This window comes from Microcaecilia unicolor, chromosome 1, assembly GCF_901765095.1.
Source record: "Microcaecilia unicolor chromosome 1, aMicUni1.1, whole genome shotgun sequence".
NCBI lineage: Eukaryota > Metazoa > Chordata > Amphibia > Gymnophiona > Siphonopidae > Microcaecilia > Microcaecilia unicolor.
In genome coordinates, this window is record NC_044031.1 from 587,929,732 (window position 1) to 587,950,127 (window position 20,396).

General features: G+C 43.2%; 1 protein-coding gene across 8 annotated transcripts in view; it reads right to left on the reverse strand.

The window, feature by feature from the left end:
* The window catches only part of FAM49B (family with sequence similarity 49 member B), a 494,888-nt gene that overhangs the window by 319,421 nt on the left and 155,071 nt on the right, over positions 1-20,396 (reverse strand). For 5 of the 8 annotated variants that reach the window (XM_030219147.1, XM_030219162.1, XM_030219195.1 and 2 more), the window contains exons 1-2: positions 16,301-16,398; positions 5,704-5,815 (exon numbers count right to left, since the gene is read on the reverse strand). The gene's annotated coding sequence lies outside the window, so the exon portion shown is untranslated. Of the gene's footprint in view, positions 1-5,703; positions 5,816-16,300; positions 16,399-20,396 lie in introns of those variants that run through there. The other 3 variants (XM_030219177.1, XM_030219154.1, XM_030219138.1) reach the window with 2 other exon arrangements.

The window sequence follows — 20,396 nt, forward strand, 5'->3', positions numbered from 1 at the left end:
AGTATGCACCACAATTATTGCAGTTCAGTTTTGAGTGGACAGGCTGGTTCTATTATGAAGGTTGCAGTAGGCTGTTTACTCTGTCAAACAAGTGCTTGGTTGAATTGACAGCCTGTTCAATAAGTTGCAAAGAAATACTGTTTTTTTGGTTGCTGTTAAACACATGGCAAAATATCATCAACCTCTGCTACAGTTTAGCCTGTCCTCATTCAGGTGAGATTTATGTCATCTTCTTTCCAGTTTCTGTCCCTCATGTTTAAGGGTCCAAAGTACTGATGAGAACCAAGGCGAGCATTTGTGACTGAGGCATAAGACCTTTTTAAAGACCTTAGCTAAGTATGTATTCCAAATATCAACCTGTTCTGACACTGTAGTTATCTTTTCATTCACATGTGGATAGTCTGAGGCCTCTAGGAAATTCTCAGCAGTCAGCTTTTTCTCGTCTCTGATCTCCTTCCATACTCTGTGAGGTGCCATTTGGTTCAAATGGGCACTTAAAAAAATCTAATTAGAAACTGATCTGTCCATGATCAAGGTGTTATTTCAATACTGTTAATCCAATGCTCTGGAATGTCTACCCTCTTATACAATGGGTTAGAGAACTGATCACCTGTGAGAATCCAGTGCTATCATTGTGTTCAGGAAGACAGCTGTAAAGGTGTCTGGGGATTTGATATGTAGATTAAATTCTCCCATGATCACACCATCCTAAGGTAATTCAAGGTCACCAGTGTAATCAGATCAAGGAGTTCTTGACCAGATGTGGGGAAAGAGGAATGGGACAAAGTGGTTTATATATTTTATACAGGCAATTATTTTGTAACGGAGGATTACATGACTTGCCTAGAGTCACAAGGAGCTGCAGTGGGAACTGAACCCAGTTCTCCAGGTTCTCAGGCCTCTGACCTAACCATTAGGCTACTTCTTATGTGTTATGAGATGAGTATGCCATGAGTAGCAAAACTGGCTTCTTCTCTTCTAGCTGGATTAAAAGGGATTCCGATTCATTTATATGGGGAAATGGTGATTCTGCACAGTTTGAGCCCTAAGTCAGGACTGCTACCCCTCCAAGAATATCAAGGATTGAAGCCATTCTGGGAAATTACCAAAATGGTATAGCACCTACAACATAGTAACATAGTAGATGACGGCAGAAAAAGACCTGCATGGTCCATCCAGTCTGCCCAACAAGATAAACTCATATGTGCTACTTTTTGTGTATACCTTACCTTGATTTGTACCTGTCCTTTTCAGGGCACAGACAGTGTAAGTCTGCCCAGCACTATCCCCGCCTCCCACCACCGGCTCTGGCACTGAACGTATAAGTCTGCCCAGTACTGTCCCCGCCTCCCGCCACCGGCTGTGCTACCCAATTTCGGCTAAGCTCCTTAGGATCTATTCCTTCTGAACAGGATTCCTCTATGTTTATCCCACGCGTGCTTGAATTCTGTTACCGTTTTCATTTCCACCACCTCCCGCGGGAGGACATTCCAAGCATCCACTACTCTCTCCGTGAAAAAATACTTCCTGACATTTTTCTTGAGTCTGCCCCCCTTCAATCTCATTTCATGTCGTTCTACCTCCTTCGTATCTCCGGAAAAGGTTCGTTTGCGGATTAATACCTTATATACTACTTTAATAATTAAAACATGCTCCCTGAAAAAGAAATAAAAGGGGAGAAAATGACTGATCTTACTACAATACAATGTGGTATTTCCATTAAAAAAACAGAAATTTAAGGCTAGAGAGGAATGAAATTAAGTTGTAGGGAGACATTAAAGTTCAAATAAAATGGAAGATATGCTTTACAACAGAGGACAACAGAAATGGACTCGCGCATCAGCAGAATGCAAGAACTGAAGTATATATGGCTCAGATAATGATGGAAGTAATAAGCAGAGGGGAGAAGCAGCAGGAGGCAAGGGGAAAAAGGGATCAATTTATTAGGAGCAGTTTCTCCAAACAGCTAGGCATGAAACCATATGTCCATCTACAGAGATGGAAATTTCTCAGGCATCCAGCTGCAGTGACACCTAATATATTTCTGTACAGGTGCCCAAAGTGCAACCCCCTCCAAAAACAAAAATTTATACTCTCTGGACCAGTGAGAAGGAGCAACATCTACAGATGATACAGTTCCTCTCTCTGGTTACTGACGATAAGGTCAGAAGCCTACTTCTGATCCACTTGTTCCTTCCTCCTAAATATATTTCAGCCACAGCATAGGGAAGGGAAGAAGTCCCCATGGTTACTCTCCCTTTTCCTTCTATGCGCTTCCTTTCTAAACAAGAAACAAGTTGGAGAGAGAATCAAGGAGGACTGTAAGGAGTGTGAATACATGTCTATGCAGTCCATGATCTCCCAACTTCCTATTTGTTATGCCAGAAGTATGGTGGACATAAGATGGGAAATACGGTTGCCAACTGGCCAGTTTTCAGCCGGCCTGGACGGTTTATAAATGACCAGGCCGTCTGCCAGCAGATCGATTTCACTTGTTTCTGCCTTCTTTTTCAGAAATTAGATACAAGCGCTATTTCGAGGATTCTTTTATCTATCAAGCTCCTCATTTTTGGTTGTCTCTTCCATCAGTTTCACGTTGTCTGGGTTCCTATTACTCCTTTCAAAAAATTTTGAAACTCTGTTTAAGAAATTTTTAGGTTAATTCTGCTACACCACATTTTTTAATTGTTACCCCCTTTAAACCACTTTCTGTGGGAGTTAGCAGGATACAAGAACTATATTACATTACAATTGATATTGTTTCTGGATGTCATGGTGATGCAGGAGGGTCCATCTTTCAGGACCAAAGCACACATGAAAAGTACTGATAGGAACAACCTTTTACAATTAAAAAATACTCATCCTATGTGCCTGAAGGAAAGTTTACCTTATTCTCAAATGTTGCACTTTCACCGTATTTGTTCAAACACAAAAGATTTTAAGAAACAGTCTAAGCTGTTTGACTCAACTTGAAGACCGGGGATATCCAAAGAAAATATTTCATCATGCCTACACTAGGGCTAAGTACAATCATCATGGATACCTGTTGCACCCCGGTTTGCTGGTGACACTGACTCTAATGTTCGTACTTGCATGATGAGATTTATGGCTAGCAGCAATATTGCAGTCAGCATTATTAAGCAGCATTGGAGAGTCAAACATACCCTGCATTCTGTGATGCTAGATTACAACTGGCTTTTTCTCGCAAGAAACCTGAAGGAGCTACTATGTACGAACACTACTGGTGATTATGCTGTATCTTTGAACTCTGGTCCTTTTGGATATACTAAATGTGGCAATTTAAGTCCTGTGAATCTACAGTAGAATGTAATGAGTTTGTCAGTCCTGTAGGTAATAGGACCTACAGGCTATGTTTTACCACTGTGATTCTTCTTTTGTGCTGAACCTTATAAGAAGTCCATGTAATAATATCTACATTGGTAAGACCACCAGAATGTTCAAAGTTCGACTCACTGAATATAGGTCCAGTCTACATCATAAGAAAATTAACACTACTTTAGTTCCACATTGTGTACTATAACTGACCATGTTCCAGCAGTCAAAAAGGGTGGGGATAGGGGAAAGAGACTTTTACGATTGGAACGCTGGATTTATACACTGAACAGTTTGGAGCCTGTGGGATTGAACTCGTACATTAATTGGAAGGTTTTTCTGTGATGTTTTTTGTTTTCATTTTTTGATTGGTCTCCTGAAATCTTGGTGTTGCATTTAAAGCCGGTGCCACCTTGAAAACATTCTGTAGCAGTGTCTGGTATTTTTACCAGTAAGGTTTTCATGCACCTTATAATTTAAGCCTGGAATTCATTTTTGGAATATTTATCTGCTCTGACTTGTTCTTTGTTTCTTCAGCACCTGCTCGTGTACTATGAGGCTGCGCATAAATACGTCTCCTGATGAAGCATACGCTGTGAAACGGACGGCTCCATCAATAAATTTATCATTTTGAGCCCTTCGTAATAAGTGCACTTGCAAGATAAGATATCGCTAATTATCTGATTTTTCATGGACATTTGATCTATTTTGTATGGACATTATATGAAAATTTTTTAAAAATTGGGAAGTGATAAAAATTGATGGAGAATATTGTGGCAAGGAGTTTTTTCTAACTGATGATGTGTCTTCTGCAAGGGACTTGGGGTGGGGCGGGACACGGAGCAGGGCAGGTGTTGGGTTTTTCTTTTTCAAAAAGTTGGCAACCCTAGTGGGAAAAGGGAGCAGCACACCTTGGGAACAGACATACAAGTGGTGGAAGGAGCAGCATTTCTCTGTAATTCAGAGATGCAAACTCTAGTCCAAGTGTCATATACAGGCCAAGTATGCATAACGAAGATCTCAGATATAGCTATATACATCTAGCACTGGAGGTGGGCAACCTGCAACCCACGAGACCATGAAAGTATACAAAGAAAACAGCATTAACCACAATTTTGGCAATTTTAAATGCTCTATTTCACAAACAGCCACTCTAGTAGTTTGCGTCAATCATTTTTATTTATCACAGGTGGTCAATGGAGCTGTGTGCATTTCTGATTCCGACATTATGTTGTGGCCTGTCAGGGATAATATGCGGCCCTCTGTGTATCAAGGTTGCCTGCCCCTGATCTAGCATATATATCTGATTCAAGGTCCAGTTTTCATTTGTATGATACAACTGTCCTGAAACAGACTTACTTGCAGAACTCAAGGATTAGAGGTCCCCGCCCTTTATTGCCTCTAAAAAAAAAAAGATACTGGTTTCTAATATTTTGGCTTTTCACCATTCAAGACTGGAAAAAGAGGAAATGAAAAAGCAGACTTGCACTGAGCAGTGGCACAGCTGCATCAAGCTGCCAAGCCAATGAGGTGCCAAACATACAACAGCAGCTGGGCTTGAGTACATTCTCAGATATAATTTGGGGGAGGTGGTAAAGTTCCTAGCATAAGCTCAGTTTGGCTTCATATTCAGTAAAGGATGAAAGATGAGCTATGGAGGGAGCTCTTAGTTCTTGTGTAGGCAGACTGGGTGGACCAAAGCTCCATATCTGTCAACATCTACTATATGTTAAACCAATTAATCCTTAAGAGTATCTAGAGGCACAATTTGTTTTTACTAGTCTGGAAATCGATATCTCAAGGGTACCAATAACCACAAGAGACTTGGAATGGAGGAATAGCCTAATGGTTAGTGCAGCAGACTTTGATCCTGGGGAACTGGGTTGGATTCCCATTGTAGCTCCCTGTGACTCTGGGCAAGTCACTTAACCCTCCATTGCCCCAGGTACAAATAAGTACCTGTATATACCATGTAAACTGCTGTGAATGTAGTTGGTAAAAAAACACAGAAAGATGGTATATCAAGTCCCATTCCATTTCCCTCATTTGCATACCATGAATATTTTATTTCCTTTTGGTCCTCAACCATCTTTAAGACCTGCCAGGTAAACTAATTGATTACAACCTCAGTTAAATTATTAGATTCACTGTACAGAATTACGTTTAGCTGTTTACCACCTAAACTCTGGAATCTGTTACCATTAGACGTTTAGTTACAGATTTACATTAAATTTAGAACTGGAGTAAAGACATTGCTCTAATCAGGTGTTTGCTAGACCACTGTAACAGATCTTTCAATATCCTTACTACCCTTAATTACTCAGAATAATTTTAATTAGGTTTGACAGGCAGCTGTTTATACCCCCTTACCTTTTTATCCTACCACTCGCAGCTTTTTGGTCATAATCTTGGATATTTATGTTGTCTATTCAATCCTTTCACTTGCTCTTCTCAGTCTGTCTTGCACAGTACCAGCAATATTCTGACAAAAATTCAAACACACCATTATACTGATATTCAGAACAGAACTTCATATCAAATTAACCAAACTAAACAGAAAACTGCATATAAAACTATTATATATTGTTAAACAGAAAAAAAAAAGTCCAGAAAACAAGGGTATGGATAAGAAAAAGACCAAGCCGCTAACTCAGTTAAGAACAAGGTTCAGTTAAAGTCCTGGCTTTCACTCCTTAAGTGTACCACCACAGCAGCACTCACAGCCCCTGGGATAACACTGCCCATGTGGCCCCACTATTTTTAAGAGGGGATGTGTCTAGTGCACGACAGCATTACTTCATACTTTTGAACGATTTAACAGTGAGGTATTTGTTATTTTCCTCCCATGCTCTTAGATTTTTTTATTTTGAGGTTACAATTCTTTTGACAGATATTGTTAGGAGTTTAGAATTAGTTTGGCACTAACACTTTTTTATTGTAGGAACTGACGCCTTACAATTATGCTATTTGGGGCTTCCTGAAACAGCAATTGTGAAATGCAAAACGCACACCATGTTGCAGCCCTTTAAAGATACGTTAACATATTTATGAACATGATTGGTGTTTCATATCGATACACATGCACAATTTAGTGTGCAATGAGGATAATGTGATATGGAGACCGAGGGTTCTTTCAACATCTATGATCGTTCCAGCTACTTATGAGCACACTATATTTAAATAATATTTAAGTTTATTTTATATGGTGAAGATGAAAACACAGTATAAACCTTATATGCTCCCTGCAGGATACTGCTGGGTTAAAACTGAATTTTTCCTACAGGGTAATATAATTTTCCCTATTATTTTTTGAGGTTCAGAAATAAATCACAGTCCTTAGCTCCAAACCAAGAACTATCACACTGTAGTGACTACACTAGAAGATGTTCTTAGAAAAAGAAAAACAAGGAAAATGAGACATTCCAGTGGCACAGTATAGAGGGACCCAAATTCAATGATTCTTAGCACCAGTTTTCCACTCCCCAGGTCAGGTAGTGCTGGAATGGTGCTAACAGTATTCACAACCTCTGAGGAAAAGAAGTCCCAGTAATGGTGACACCTAGTGCATATGAATGTAGGGGGTTGCAAAGGACCCCCACTACAATGCCTGGAATAAAGTAAATATAAGAAACAGGAACCTGCACCTTGCTAGATTTTAGCTCCGATTCCAACAGAGATAAAAAGGACAAGAGGAAAATCACCAGTCTGAATAGGGAATTATTTAAGAACAGACAGGGAGTGGGAAATGGACCATGTGATCCAAAGATGTGCGAGGAAACTCTGAATGGTCCATTTCCCACTCCTTGTCTGTTCCTGTTTGTGCTTTGTGGGATCTCAGTATTCCTCTGCCTAGGCAGATCTTAGGGAATTAGACATTAACCCTGTAGTGAGGCCCAGAGCCATGCAATGACACCAACAAATACACACCTGACAGCAGAACTGGAACTGTAAGAAAACAGTTGTCTGTGTCCATCTTTCATTGTTTTAAGCCATTTTCACTTAAACTAATGCCTCTTACCAGTGATTCTGCTCTATCTAAACCTCTCCAAGATTTTGAATAATAATTTAAAAACTCTTATTTCTCCTAACATTTTCTTTAAGTTACAAAGTGCAGTTCTGGTGAGTGGAGTGGAGGAGTGGCCTAGTGGTTAGGGTGGTGGACTTTGGTCCTGGGGAACTGAGGAACTGAGTTCGATTCCCGGCACAGGCAGCTCCTTGTGACTCTGGGCAAGTCTCTTAACCCTCCATTGCCTGCCGCATTGAGCCTGCCATGAGTGGGAAAGCTCGGGGTACAAATGTAACAAAAACAAACCCAGTGAGCTTGGTCATTACACCATCCTTACCACACTGGGTGAGTACTCATCTGCTATTTAAAGCAGCAGGTTAAGAACAAGAGAATCAATCTTGCTGATGTTACTTCTAAACTTGAACGAGACACTTCACCCTCACTGCAACAGATATAAACCAATGCTCCCTCTAATTTTCAATGGCCCATGTGCGTAAGAAAAAAATATTTTATGTGCAAGATTTCATCCTCAAGTTGACACGTGTAGTATAGCCTATGTTTGCAATAGACAAAGCCAGAAAAATTGTGCGCACAGTTGCTAAGCATGTGTGCTCCATTTCTGACCCATGTGCGCGTGCATGCACGGCTTAGAGGGAAAACTGGTATAAACAAGATTGTGTGCTTCTCTGAGATTCTTAAATGTAAAGGACCTTGAAGCACAAATGAAAAGATATGACCTAAATAAAAATGATGACAGAATAAGTGATCCTATGCACCTATGAATTCCCTATATTTAAATCAACTGCTCCCCCAGATCTTTCATTTGGGCCCCTCTAGACTGTTCCTATCACTGCCTTGTATATCTGTCCCAAGCAACCTTCTTAGAAGCAATGATCTTCAATACCAAAAGGAAAAAAGTACACTCTACCACTTTGAGGGCAGATACTATGAATTGCATGTGTGAGATCACAATTAAACAAAGGGCTCCTTTTATTAATGCTTAGTGCATGCTGATCCCCATTAATGAGTGCTCCCACCATTGTAATAAAATGGGCTGTAGCAGCAGATAAGATTCTGAAATTGCTTTTTAAACAAAAATGTACCATATTCTCCAATAATAGCCCATACCTCTGTTTCAGCACCAAAAAACCCTGTAAATTTCATCTTAAAAGTCAAATTTAGATTCCATCAATAGCAGCCCACACCAGAATTCAAAGTAACCAACGCTGCTCTCCTCCTCTCCCCCCCCCCCCCCCCCCACCCTGATGACCAGATCCCTCTTACCTTTGCTCATGGTTCCGCCACTGGGTGGATGCGGGACCTCGAGCATGTAGAGATACTCAAGGCTTTGAGCATGCTCAAGGCCCAGCACCAGCCAAGTGCCATAATCATTAGGAGCGGTAAGAAGAGAGATTCGGTCATCGCAGGGTGGATTAGAGCAGTGCTGGTTACTGCGGGAGAGCAGGGTTGAGGAGAGAAATGGTGCCTCCATTAATAGCCTAGCCTTGACTTCAGAAAAACCATTGTTTCTAATAATAGTCCAAGCAATTATTAGAGAGAATACAGTACATGGACAAATCTCCATATAAAAGATCAATAAACTAGATTAGGAAAATAACAAAGAGGACTATGACTAAAGAAAAAAAAGTGGCCTTAGCGTGTAGGAAAGACCCGTGCTAGGAACAGCACAAGCCACTTTTTAATACTGCTTAGTAAAAGGCCCCTAAATGCTCAACACAGTTTAGTAAAATGGCCCCAAAGTTTTACTGTATTTACACATCAAAAGCTTTTCTTGTTTTATTCCTGTTTAAAACACGGTCACATCCAGGTATAACCATTTTAACTCTCAAAGTTTTTCTAATGTTTGAAGTGAAATTTTCTTTAAACCCAGTCCCCGACAAAAGATGGCAAACCAAAGATTTTTCTCCCCATACACACCTCCCCATACACACCTCTGTATTATTTTCCTATACTGGCTATAAACACCTGAAATGTACTATGGATTACCACTATTTATTACTATGGCAAATCAAGCAATTCCACCAGACCACCCATCTTCCCCCTGACACTTCTGAAGAACACCCCAGGTAAATTCCATGCATTGCTAAATTTATGTAGAATTCTGCATGAGACCAAGAGACTTGTGCCATTGCATTCGCCCCAGTTTGCCTTGCCTCTCCTCCCTCCCCCCCCCCCCCCCCCCTTGAATATCTCCTCTTCCAGGCACCACCTGCTGATTAACAAAAGTGGAGGAGGAGAAGGAGAGCCTCTGCATGCCAGGCCATGTTCTCCTCCTCTGCTGCCCAAAGTGACTGCTGAATTTGAACTGCAGTGTTTATGGTGTCCTGCACATTCAGATTCAACAGTCAAAGCCAAAGCTGTGGCAGGAGAGGACACAACCCTGCATGCAGTCACTCTCCTCTATTTCTGCTTATCAGCATCTGCCACCAGAAGAGACAGAATAGAAAGCAAACACAGCAAAGATGACAACAAAACCACTTAGTCAGTAATACTACTGTAAAACTTTAAGCAAAGTAAGGCACAACTCAACACGGGCCTGTACCATATGGCCTGCATCAGGATTCCGATGCCACTAAAGATGTCAAAACAAATACTTTATGCACCATTAAGGTTACAGGTAAAAAAAAATGTTGGCAATCCTGCTACAGGTCACTTGTCTTGACTATCAATTATCAAGCCTCAATGATGCCAGGCCAAGCCAGGGAGAGGGGAGGAGGGCACTTACAATAAGAAAGGAGAAGAAAGATAGGATGCTATATGGAGGCCAGGGATATTCAGAAAGAGGGTCATAGCAATGGTATATGCTGGGGTTCAGCATGGTGGAGGGTGGGGTATGGAGGAAAGGGTCAGAAAGAGCTATGAGGTTATGAGTGCTGGAGGAAGAATAGGGGTTTCAGAAAGAAAATGTATGAAAAAGCTATGTGTGTCTGTATGGAGGGATTTGAGAAAAAGCTAAGGGGATGTGTGCACCCAGGGAAGGCTTGAGAAAGAGGGATGGAAACAGAGAAAAAGAAAGCTGTGACTGCCCACCTTGGGCAGAGAAAAGAGGGGACTGAACATGCCAGGAGGGGATGGAGCTCAAACATAAAGATGAGGTTTTAGCTTGTTGGGGAAATAATGCAAGGGAGGGGTGAGCTTGAGCAGGGAGAAAGCTGAGGGGGGTGTCAGGCCCAGGACACACAAAAGCCAAGCCTTTGATAAGGGAATTTTAGAACTGTGGTTTGGACTTTCAATGTATTTTTTTGCAAAATGTTTTAAATTTTTTTGTATAGAATTCCCCAGGAATAAATGTAAGGCGGTAATACAGGCACTGCAAAGCAGTCATTGAAAGGTAACAAATTTCAGGTGTTGAGGGAGCGTACATTTCCATTTTTGTAAGCTATTACTTTTTTTTTATTATTGATTTCTTGACCCCCTGAGGCAGGCAATCATTCTACCGAAACAAGATTCCATGCCAAAAAAGGGTCTGCTGAAGTGTGTATTTGGTGCTTCTGAAATAAACATTTTTTTTTTTTTTTGGGGGGGGGGGGGGGGAGATTTGACCACACCTTAGGAATCCTGACTCATTCATGAAAGAATTTTGGGCCCAAAGCTTACCGTGTAAGTAACGTTTGCTTTACACTGGCTGTAGAAAGTCTAAAGCAAATATTATTTAGCGAGTAATGCACAAAGGGGTTTTCTGTGGCTCTAACGCATGCCGTTAGCAGCCACCGAGAACCCCATGCAAATATATTATGATGCGCTTTCCAGGCAATGCATAGCTCCAGACTGCCTAGCTTTACTGACCAAATTTTACAGCAATTCTGGAGCTGTCAGAGAGAAGGGTAGCCCCTCCCGGTGACCCCCCCCCCTTGAAACAATTCCCTGGTGGACCCGTGGATCCTGCACCCCCCCCCCATGCCTCCCCACACCTCCTGACCCCCCACCCCCAAAACAATTCCTTGGCTCCCCCAGCAGAAATTTACCCTGGTGATCTAGTGACCCACCTCCCCTGCAGAAGTTGGAGGCAGCAGCAAAACCGCCTTTGAGCCCAGCCTCTTCCAAAATGATGGCGCCCAGCTCCTGCATGATGCATTCTGGGATGCACTGGGCAGGGCTGGGTGCTGCCACTTTGGAAGAGGCAGGGCCCAAGAAAGGAGGTATTGCTCCTTCCCTCCTGCCTCCAACTTCTTCAAGGTACAGGAAGGGTAAGGGGGGGGGGGGGGGTCACTAGATCACCAGGGTAAATTTCTGCTGGGGGATGAGGGGATGCTGGGGGGAAGCAACCCAGGTCCATTGGACCACCAGGGAATTGTTTCGGAAGGGGGGGCGTGCAGAGTCCACCAGACCACCAGGGAATTGTTTTTTTGGGGAGGGGGGTTGGGAGGAATCAACTGGACCACCAGGGATTTTTGTGCAAGCTGTCAATTGTATTGGCAGCTTCAAGTCACAAACAGCAAGCAATGCGCAAAGGGGGATGGGGATCCCCATGCATCTCATCTGTATGCCATCCCCTTTGTGCACTGGTCGCTGCTTGTGACTCGGGAACTTTTTACTGAGGCAGCCGTATTTTGTGCATTGGGCCCTTTCTCCCTTTTTTTGTGAAGGTTCTTTGTTAACCCCAACTTTTTTTTTTCTTTTGTGTAGGGTTTTGGCTTCAGGTATTCTTTGGTTCGTTGAAATACAATCTCCATGGGAGGGCTACATCAAAAGGATAAGACACCAGAATTCCCAAATTTGTGCTCTATGTCCAAATGTAAAGAAATGCACACAACAGGGAAGGTCGTGCTTCAGAATCAAGGACACCCTGAAGCCTATAAGGAAGACCTCGGCAGTGGGAGGTCATTGCCTTAGCCGAGGTCAAGTGGAAGCAGCTCTCATCTGGACATCAAAAGCTTGCAAATCAAGAGACCACAAGCACAAAAGAAAAAGAACAAGAGAAGAGACCCCAATTTTGATCATCATCTAACTCAGGTTTCATTTGCAGGTGAAGATAAGTCTTGTATAAAATCAAGATATAACCTATAATACAAATAATGCCAAATGCTTGAGTTTACCATTAAAAAAGCTCATAGAAATGTTATACTAGAATGTACTGGTTAAAAAAATAACTATTCTAAAATTTCTACATATTAAAAGTAAGGAATAGAACGGAAACCATTTTAAAAAATTAAAATGGTTCAAAATAAAAACATTTTTGACTACCTTTAGAAGGCCAGAATTACCTTCCACAGGGCAGGACAATATGAGCAAAAGATAGTAGTTTAAGAAAACTTGATATACTGCCTTTCATATCCATCAAAGTGGTTTACAATAAAATAAGAAAGGAAAGCCAATAACAGAAAAGGCACAGTCATTCAAGAGACACTCCAGCCCTCCATAAAACATAAAAATATGCTTAAATCCCTACAGATTCTCCAAGCACCCACCTCAAAACTATCCAAATGCCATCTAAAATAGATGCGCTTTCAAATGCACTTTAAAACATCAGTGAAACATAAAACATTCTAATAGTAACATAGTAAATGGCAGCAGATAAAGACATCTACAGTCCATAGGTGGGGAGAGCAAGAAACAGGGAGGGACAGATGGATAATCACAGTGATAAAGCAGAATAAATTTATGGTTTATAATGTGCCAGAAAACACAGATCCTAATTAAGTCCTATGTTGTTAGTGTTGAAATACGTCATCATCTTAACCTCAAAGGCCTGCCATTGCTAAATTGTTTTAAATTTTTCTCTAAGTATTCTATGCTAAGTAGTAGTAGTAGACCATATGGTCATTGATGCAGTGCTCTCGTCCCAATAAATGCTCACCCACAGAGATACCACTCTTGGGGGCAATGTCTCCAAATGAGTTAGTTTTGCGCATACCATGACAATAATGAACCTCACTCATATGCCAGTGTGTGTGGTGTATGATCATAGTCTCTCAAATTTACTTCTCCTGCTCACTCCAGTATTTGCATCAGGCCAAAGAGAACTTCCTTCTGGAGTTCATAAGATCTTTGTGGTGTCTGATGAGACAGATGCTAAAAAACAGGCACCACCACATCTCCCCAATATATCACCCTTCTTCACATTTGCTGAATTGAATATATACCACATTTGAGGAAGAGCATGAGCAGGTTCTCTATATGTATAGTGTTTTTCCCATGTGGATAATAGTAGGTTCTGTGATATGTGCACTAACCTTTGCTTCAGATTTGGTGGTTGTCAAAGACCAGCATTGGTTGAGCTGGGAATCCCTCTTTCATGCTTCTCTTAGAGTAGTGGGTTTTGGGTCTTATTTTCTCTGTTTTTCCATCTCTAGATTACATGCCACTTCAGGGGGTGGGGGGACCAAGTTTTGGGTTTGTATGGGTTTTATTGTGATGCAGTAGGTTTCCCCTGTTTGGAAAACATTTTAGGCCTCATTCAGGATTTTGAAGCATTTCCCTCTGTCTCTTGGTTCAGAACATATGCAATTGTATCATATGGCATGGCTGTGTATAATGGGACTTTTTTGTATGAGGAGGGTAGAAACTGAACAGCAGAGGTAGTAACATCTATCAGTTGGTTTCCTGTATTTGCCTATGGGGCTCATTTTTGAAAGAAAAGGACATCCATCTTCGACATAAATCAGAAGATGGACGACCTTCTCCCAGGGATGTCCAAATCGGTATAATCGAAACCCGATTTAGGACGTCTCCAACTGCATTCCATCGCAAGAACGGCCAAAGTTCAAGGGGGCATCGGAAGCGTATGTCGTGCCAGCCTCGGATGTCATACTCCGGTCCATGACAGAGCATGCAGGTCCCTAGAGCAGTTTTAGTGGGTGCAGTGCACTTCAGACAGGCAGACCCAGCCCCACCTGTTACGTTTGTGGAGGAAACAGCGAGCCCTCCAAAACCCACCACAAACCCACATCTAGGTGCCCCCCTTCACCCCTAAGGGCAATGGTAGTGGTGTACAGTTGGGGGTAGTGGGTTTTGGGGGGCTCAGCACACAACGTAAGGGAGCTACGTTCCTGGGAGCAATTTATGAAGTCCACTGCAGTGCCCCCTAGGGTGCCCGGTTGGTGTCCTGGCATGTCAGGGGGACCAGTGCACTACAAATGCTGGCTCCTCTCACACCAAATGGCTTGCATTTTGTTGTTTCTGACATAGACGTCTTTGGTTTCGAAAATCGCCGAAAATCAGAAACGTCCAAATCTAGGGACGGCGAAATTTAAGGACGTTGACTTCTGTTACGGTATTTTCAAAACAAAAGATGGACGTCCATCTTGTTTCAAAAATACGGGTTTCCCCACCCCTAGATTTCGCCATTTTGCAAGGACGTCCAAATCGCAACTTGGACATCCCTTTCGAAAACGCCCCTCCACATATCCAATATTGATAGTACCTACAATATCTAGAAAGTTAATTGGCCACGCCACAGGAAAAAAGTTTTGAATCTGACTAAAGGATGGAATGCATTAAAAGAATCTGAAACTCTCTTCTCCCTCAGTACAAACCATAAAAATCTCATCAATGCATTGGTAATATTTAAAAGGGTTTATTAAGTCTGATATGCATTTAAAAATGTCTCTTCCAGTTCCGCCTATTGTGGCACCACCATGGCGCTCACAGTAATGGCCATGATTTAGATAGGTATTACTGAAGCTGAAGTAGTCATTGGTTAGGACAACATAATTTTCTAATAGTTACCAGTGCGTATTGGTGGTCAAGGGTGTATATGCCTTCAGAAATCTGACACATGCAGTTATGCAATCTGCACAGACAACGCTGCTGTCTAGTGGCTCTACAACCACTGTGACCAGGAGATTACAAGGTGGTAGCTGATTGATGGTTCTTAATTTGTTCAGAAAACCACCAAGGAACATAATACCTTTGCAGTAGATTGACACCAACAAGACAAAGATCTGTGTTTCCTATCACATTATAAGCCATAAAATTATACTGCAGCCACTCTGATCACCCATCCCCCACCCCTTTTCACTGGGATACTTTTATGTTCCACACAGCCATTCTGATATTGTCATCTTTTGATCACACTCTTCTGTGGAAGGTGGTTCTGGACTTCAAATGCTAGTCTAAAAATGTATTGTTAGTCCAATAAAAAAGGTAAGCATCACGTTTTTCATGTGTGTGCATGTATTTTGTTTCTATTAAAGTGGACTTACTCGACAGCCACACTACTTAACACAACAAATAAACTAAGCATAAATCTTAATCAATTCCTAAAGAGCTCTGGCTGAAATTTCATGCGCCACACTAAGCTAATGGCACAAATAACGAATGTCAGAGAAAGGCTGTTTCAGTGTTATTACATCAAACGCAGCAATAGGAAGAAAGCCTATTTCTCCACTTACATAGCTGGAGAGCACGATTGTTAAATCTCACTAGACAGATTTCAAGTGTAAGAAATTCGCCTTTCCTTTCTGAGCAATAATCTAGTCCTGCGTTCTGCAGCTCCTCCTACTTAACGCTTCATTCTAACAGAAAACCCAGCAGGGCTGGCAATGCTCTTCCCTCGCCTGTGAAAATAAAACCACCTTTATTTTTCAAGGTCACGCAGAAATCCTGCGGCTCCGGCACATTCGGGATTTTTTTTTTTTTTTTTGCAACCGAAAAATAGGCGTGAGGTGGTCGTCGTGTAGCACTGAAAGCGAGCGACGGTGACTTGCCCCCCAACGGAAACGCAATGCACAGGTTGAATTAGCAGAGATACCCAGGGCAGTCACACGCGCATCAGGCGTGTGAAAGTCGCTTTTGGCTGGCCCCCCCTCTTCCTACGCATTCACGGACTCGGGGGCTCCCCTTCCCCGCGGACGGGCATCGCTTCCACTCTCCCCCGGTCCAGCATGTCTGTTTCTCCCTTCCTTCCCTCTCCTCTCCCGTCCACGGTCCTTCACTTCCCTACCCCACCCGCGGTCCGGCAGTTTTCCCTCAATTCTCCAACCCTCCCCTCGGTCCTACCTTCAAACTGGTCTTTGAGGTCGCCGGCAGCAGCGGGAATAATTTGCACAGGTGAGGTTGCCCGTGGCGCCCCGGAGCTGTCCCTCTGCCGCGTCCCGCCCCGCCGGAAACAGGAAGTTGCGATGGTGGAGGCGGGGGGGGGGGGAAATGTTGCGTCAGAGGGAGGGAGGCAGAGACCGGTCGCAGGGAAGTGAACTTGTTCGAAGTACTGGTGCCGCGCGCGCGACGATCTCATAGACAGGGTTTGAAGGTAGGAGAAGAAGGGGGAGATACTGAACTACTGGCAGCGTAAGGGAGTGGAGGAAGAAATGTGGGACCGCGGAGGGGGCGGCCAGAAGAAAGAGAGGTTGATCCGGGGAAAGTGTAAAATAGAGGAGAAAATGCTGTGGGGTGGGGGTTGAGAAAGAACGGGAGAGAAAATGCCAGAGTAGAGTGAGGAGCTTGAGAGGGAAGAGATGCTGCAGTAGAGTGGAGGGAAAGGCAGAGAATGATGCTGTACCTGGGGGGGAGGGAAGGAGGAGGTGAGAGGGAGAGTTGCTGGAATGGGGAGCAAGGGGCATTGATAGACAGAAAGGAACAGTTGAGGGGGGGTGATCTGATGTGGACAGTATGCTTCCTTTAGTTTGCTTCTCATCTTATTTGGAAATATTGATGCATAGGCCAGGGCTGTAGCAAGCTATAACTACACTCTGTGCAGTAAGTCCTACTCTCCCAAACCCCTCTCTCTCAGAGCATGCACCCCCCCCCCCCTCCAGAAAACACCCCTCCTTCAGAAGAAGCCCCTCTCCCGAAGGTCCTTCAAGCCCAGTATCCTCTTTCCAACAGTGGTGAATTCAGGCCCAAGTACTTGGCAAGATCCCAAAACAGTAAAAACAGATTTTATGCTGCTTATCCTAGAAATAAGCAGTCTAGCTGATAGCAGTTTAGAACCGTGGATATTCAGCAGGAGATAACTGGTTATTTCTTCTGAATGTTCGTGCAACATAGCTGTTTAGGTGCAGATATTCAGCGCCAAACCGGCTATGTTTAGTGGTTAAAATAGTCTTATGCAGCCTGTCTTTAACCACTAAGCACTTAACCGACTAAGCTGATAGTCGGCACTAACCAGTTAAGTTGCCACAGTCAAAAGTGAAATCGGATATTCGATGCTCGTCACCGGATATGGGCCGGCACTGAATATTTGGTCTGAGCACTAGCGTCGGGCAGTCACCAGCTGAATATCGGGGGAGTGCATTTTCCTAAGTCATCTTAATAATTGATTATGGACTTTTAGGACATGATCCAGGCCTTTTTTAAAAATCCTGGTAAGTTAACTGCTTTTACCACATTCTCTGGCAACGAATTCCAGAGTTTAAATACATGTTGGAGAGACCACGTGATGCCTTGAGCATGGCAGACACTTTCCTGCTATGCCCTGGGGATATCTCGCCATTAAGTACCTTTTAAGCAGCATTTAGCTTGAACACAACGATACTTACTCCCTCAGAAGCCGATAGAACACTTTATAGACAAATACTTGGTGATCACACGTTCTGGAATGTTGGCAAAAGATAACCAGAAAAATAAGGTTAAAACCCACAGTACAGAAGATAAAATGGCAGACCATGCAGATTGGCGGCACCGGCCTTCTCAGAGACGCAGCTGTTGCAACTAACATCAGCAGTGGAATGAACAATTGAGCCACGATTAACCAAATTGTCAGAACAAATGGAGCATTTTGAAAGACTCCTTGCTGAGACATCCCATCGTGCTGGAGAGCTGGAACAGCGTGTATCTGAGCTAGAAGATTCTACCACCACCACTGTGAAAGAGCACCTGGAGCGGTTGCAGACAGAACTTGCTGATCAACTTATAAAAGTCGATGACCTGGAAAATAGGTTATGACAAAACAACATTAGACTGCTGGGTCTTCCAGAAACCATACCAGAGTACCAGCTCCCAGAGAAACTCGCCACTTGGTTGAAGGAAGTATTGCTGTTATCGGAGGGTGCGGGCCACCTCTGGAGAGAGCCCATTGGGTGGGCCATAAACATGAGGGTGCGGTGCATCCCCGGGCGGTGGTGGCCCGAATTTTGAATTATGCCCACAAGACAGAGATGCTTTGTTCTTACAAAAAGATCAGAGACCAGCTCCGATTCGAGGGCGAACAGGTAATTGTTTCAGGATTAATCTCAGGCCCTGCTAGATCACTGCCGCAGATTTAATTCAATTTGCAACACACTGCATAAGCGGCAAATCCGTTTTCAGTTCTTATATCCTGCCCTCTTAAAAGTCTGGATGGCAAGTGATCTACTTATGAGACTTTGCAGGCAGCACAGGATATGCTCAATTGCCTGCCTCCTGTCACACCATGAGGCTGTCCTGCGCTTACCAACTTAAGAACTGTGTTATATGTTGTTAGACACTTATTGGCAGGAGAATGATTACTTAATGGAGTGTTAATATCTGGTGAGCTGGGTAGCCCTTTGGGCCTTTTAGTGTTCAGTCCTGAGGGTGACTATACAGGCAGCTTTAAGGCTGCATCTTCTCCTAATGGGGCTAAGTTTGCTGGCGGGAGATCTCTTAGCTAAGAGAGTGCCCACCCCCCCACCCCCGGTACCCTTGCCTGGATGAGTGAGGGAGCGCTTCAAGTTTTGACCATGGGGGTGGGGAAGGCCCTGGATCTCCATGGCAGGTGTGTTTTGGATTTTGTGGGAGTCTGTGTATAACATGAATGTATTTTGTGTGGCTGTAGTGGGTGGGCACATTGCAGACCTGGGATGGCTGTGGGGCGAGGCTGGACACCCCAGGGTCATCTTGGACAAATAGATGGTCTCATTGTGAGTTGTCTAAGTGAGATGTCCAAGACCAGTGAGGTGTGAGCATGACCTCTACAAAACCAATTTGTTTTCAGACCTGGAATGTATATGGGATTACATCACCTATTAAACACACCAAAATATCAGCATTATATTGGCATACAGCTGATATTGTATGCCTTCAAGAAACTAGGCTATCTCTGGTAGAACACTTGAAGCTACGCCAGCATTGGGTCAGAGAGGTGCATTGCTCCCCATCTGCGGGTCAAATGGGAGAGGCAGCTAAGAAAATCCTTAGCATGCACCTCGGAACTATTATTTAAAGATCAAGAAGGGCGTTACCTTGGGGCGAGACTTCACTTACAGCTCCACCAGACCAGTCTTTTTTCTCAAACCTTTATGGTATATGTCACCCTTATTTAGCTCAGGAGTTAATTCTGTTGGGGCACTTTAATGCAATACTCGATCCTCACCTGGACCGGTCGGTTTTTTGGACGGGAGCGGGTACTAGTGTAAACTGCTAGTTTTCCAAATTTTGTTCCTCAATGGATTTGATCGATATGTGGCATCTTCTCCACCTGAAAGAGAAAGATTATACCAATACATCTCGCGGACATGACACATTATCTCAATTAGACTATGTGTTGGTCCTAAGGGATTACTTCTCAAGGCTACACATAGTCATTATTAGCCCAGAAGAAATATCTGATCACGCCATGGTGTGTCTTGATTTAGACCTAGCACCTTACTTTTGCCAACGGCCTGGGTGGCACTTCTCAGCCTATCTTTATGTGTCTAAAGAGTTTCGTACTTACTTACAGAACCGCTGGGAGGAATTTCTTTTTCACAACCACCAGCATGTTGACAATCCACTATTATTTTGGCCTACAGCGAAAGCTGTACTACGAGGCAATATTATTGCATTCATCAGCACCTGAAATCGTAGGATCGCACAAGGTATTGTGATTCTTGAGAAACAACTGCGTGCACTCAAATACTGCTATATCACACATCCTACTCCGGTGTTATTTGAAACACTTAACGGCTACTCGAATATCCCTGAAGACGCTGCTCCACGAACATACTTCCCGAATGCTACTATTCCACAAATACCATTTTCATCGATTCAGTAACCAACCAGGTAAGCTATTAGCGAAGGTGGTTAAGGCAGCTGGTCCATCCCGCTATATTTCTGCAATTCAAACACCCTCTAGTGAGGTCACCAATAAAATGATGGAAATCGCGGACATTTTTAGATCTCGCTTTCAACATCTTTATGCACATGAATGGGATCATGA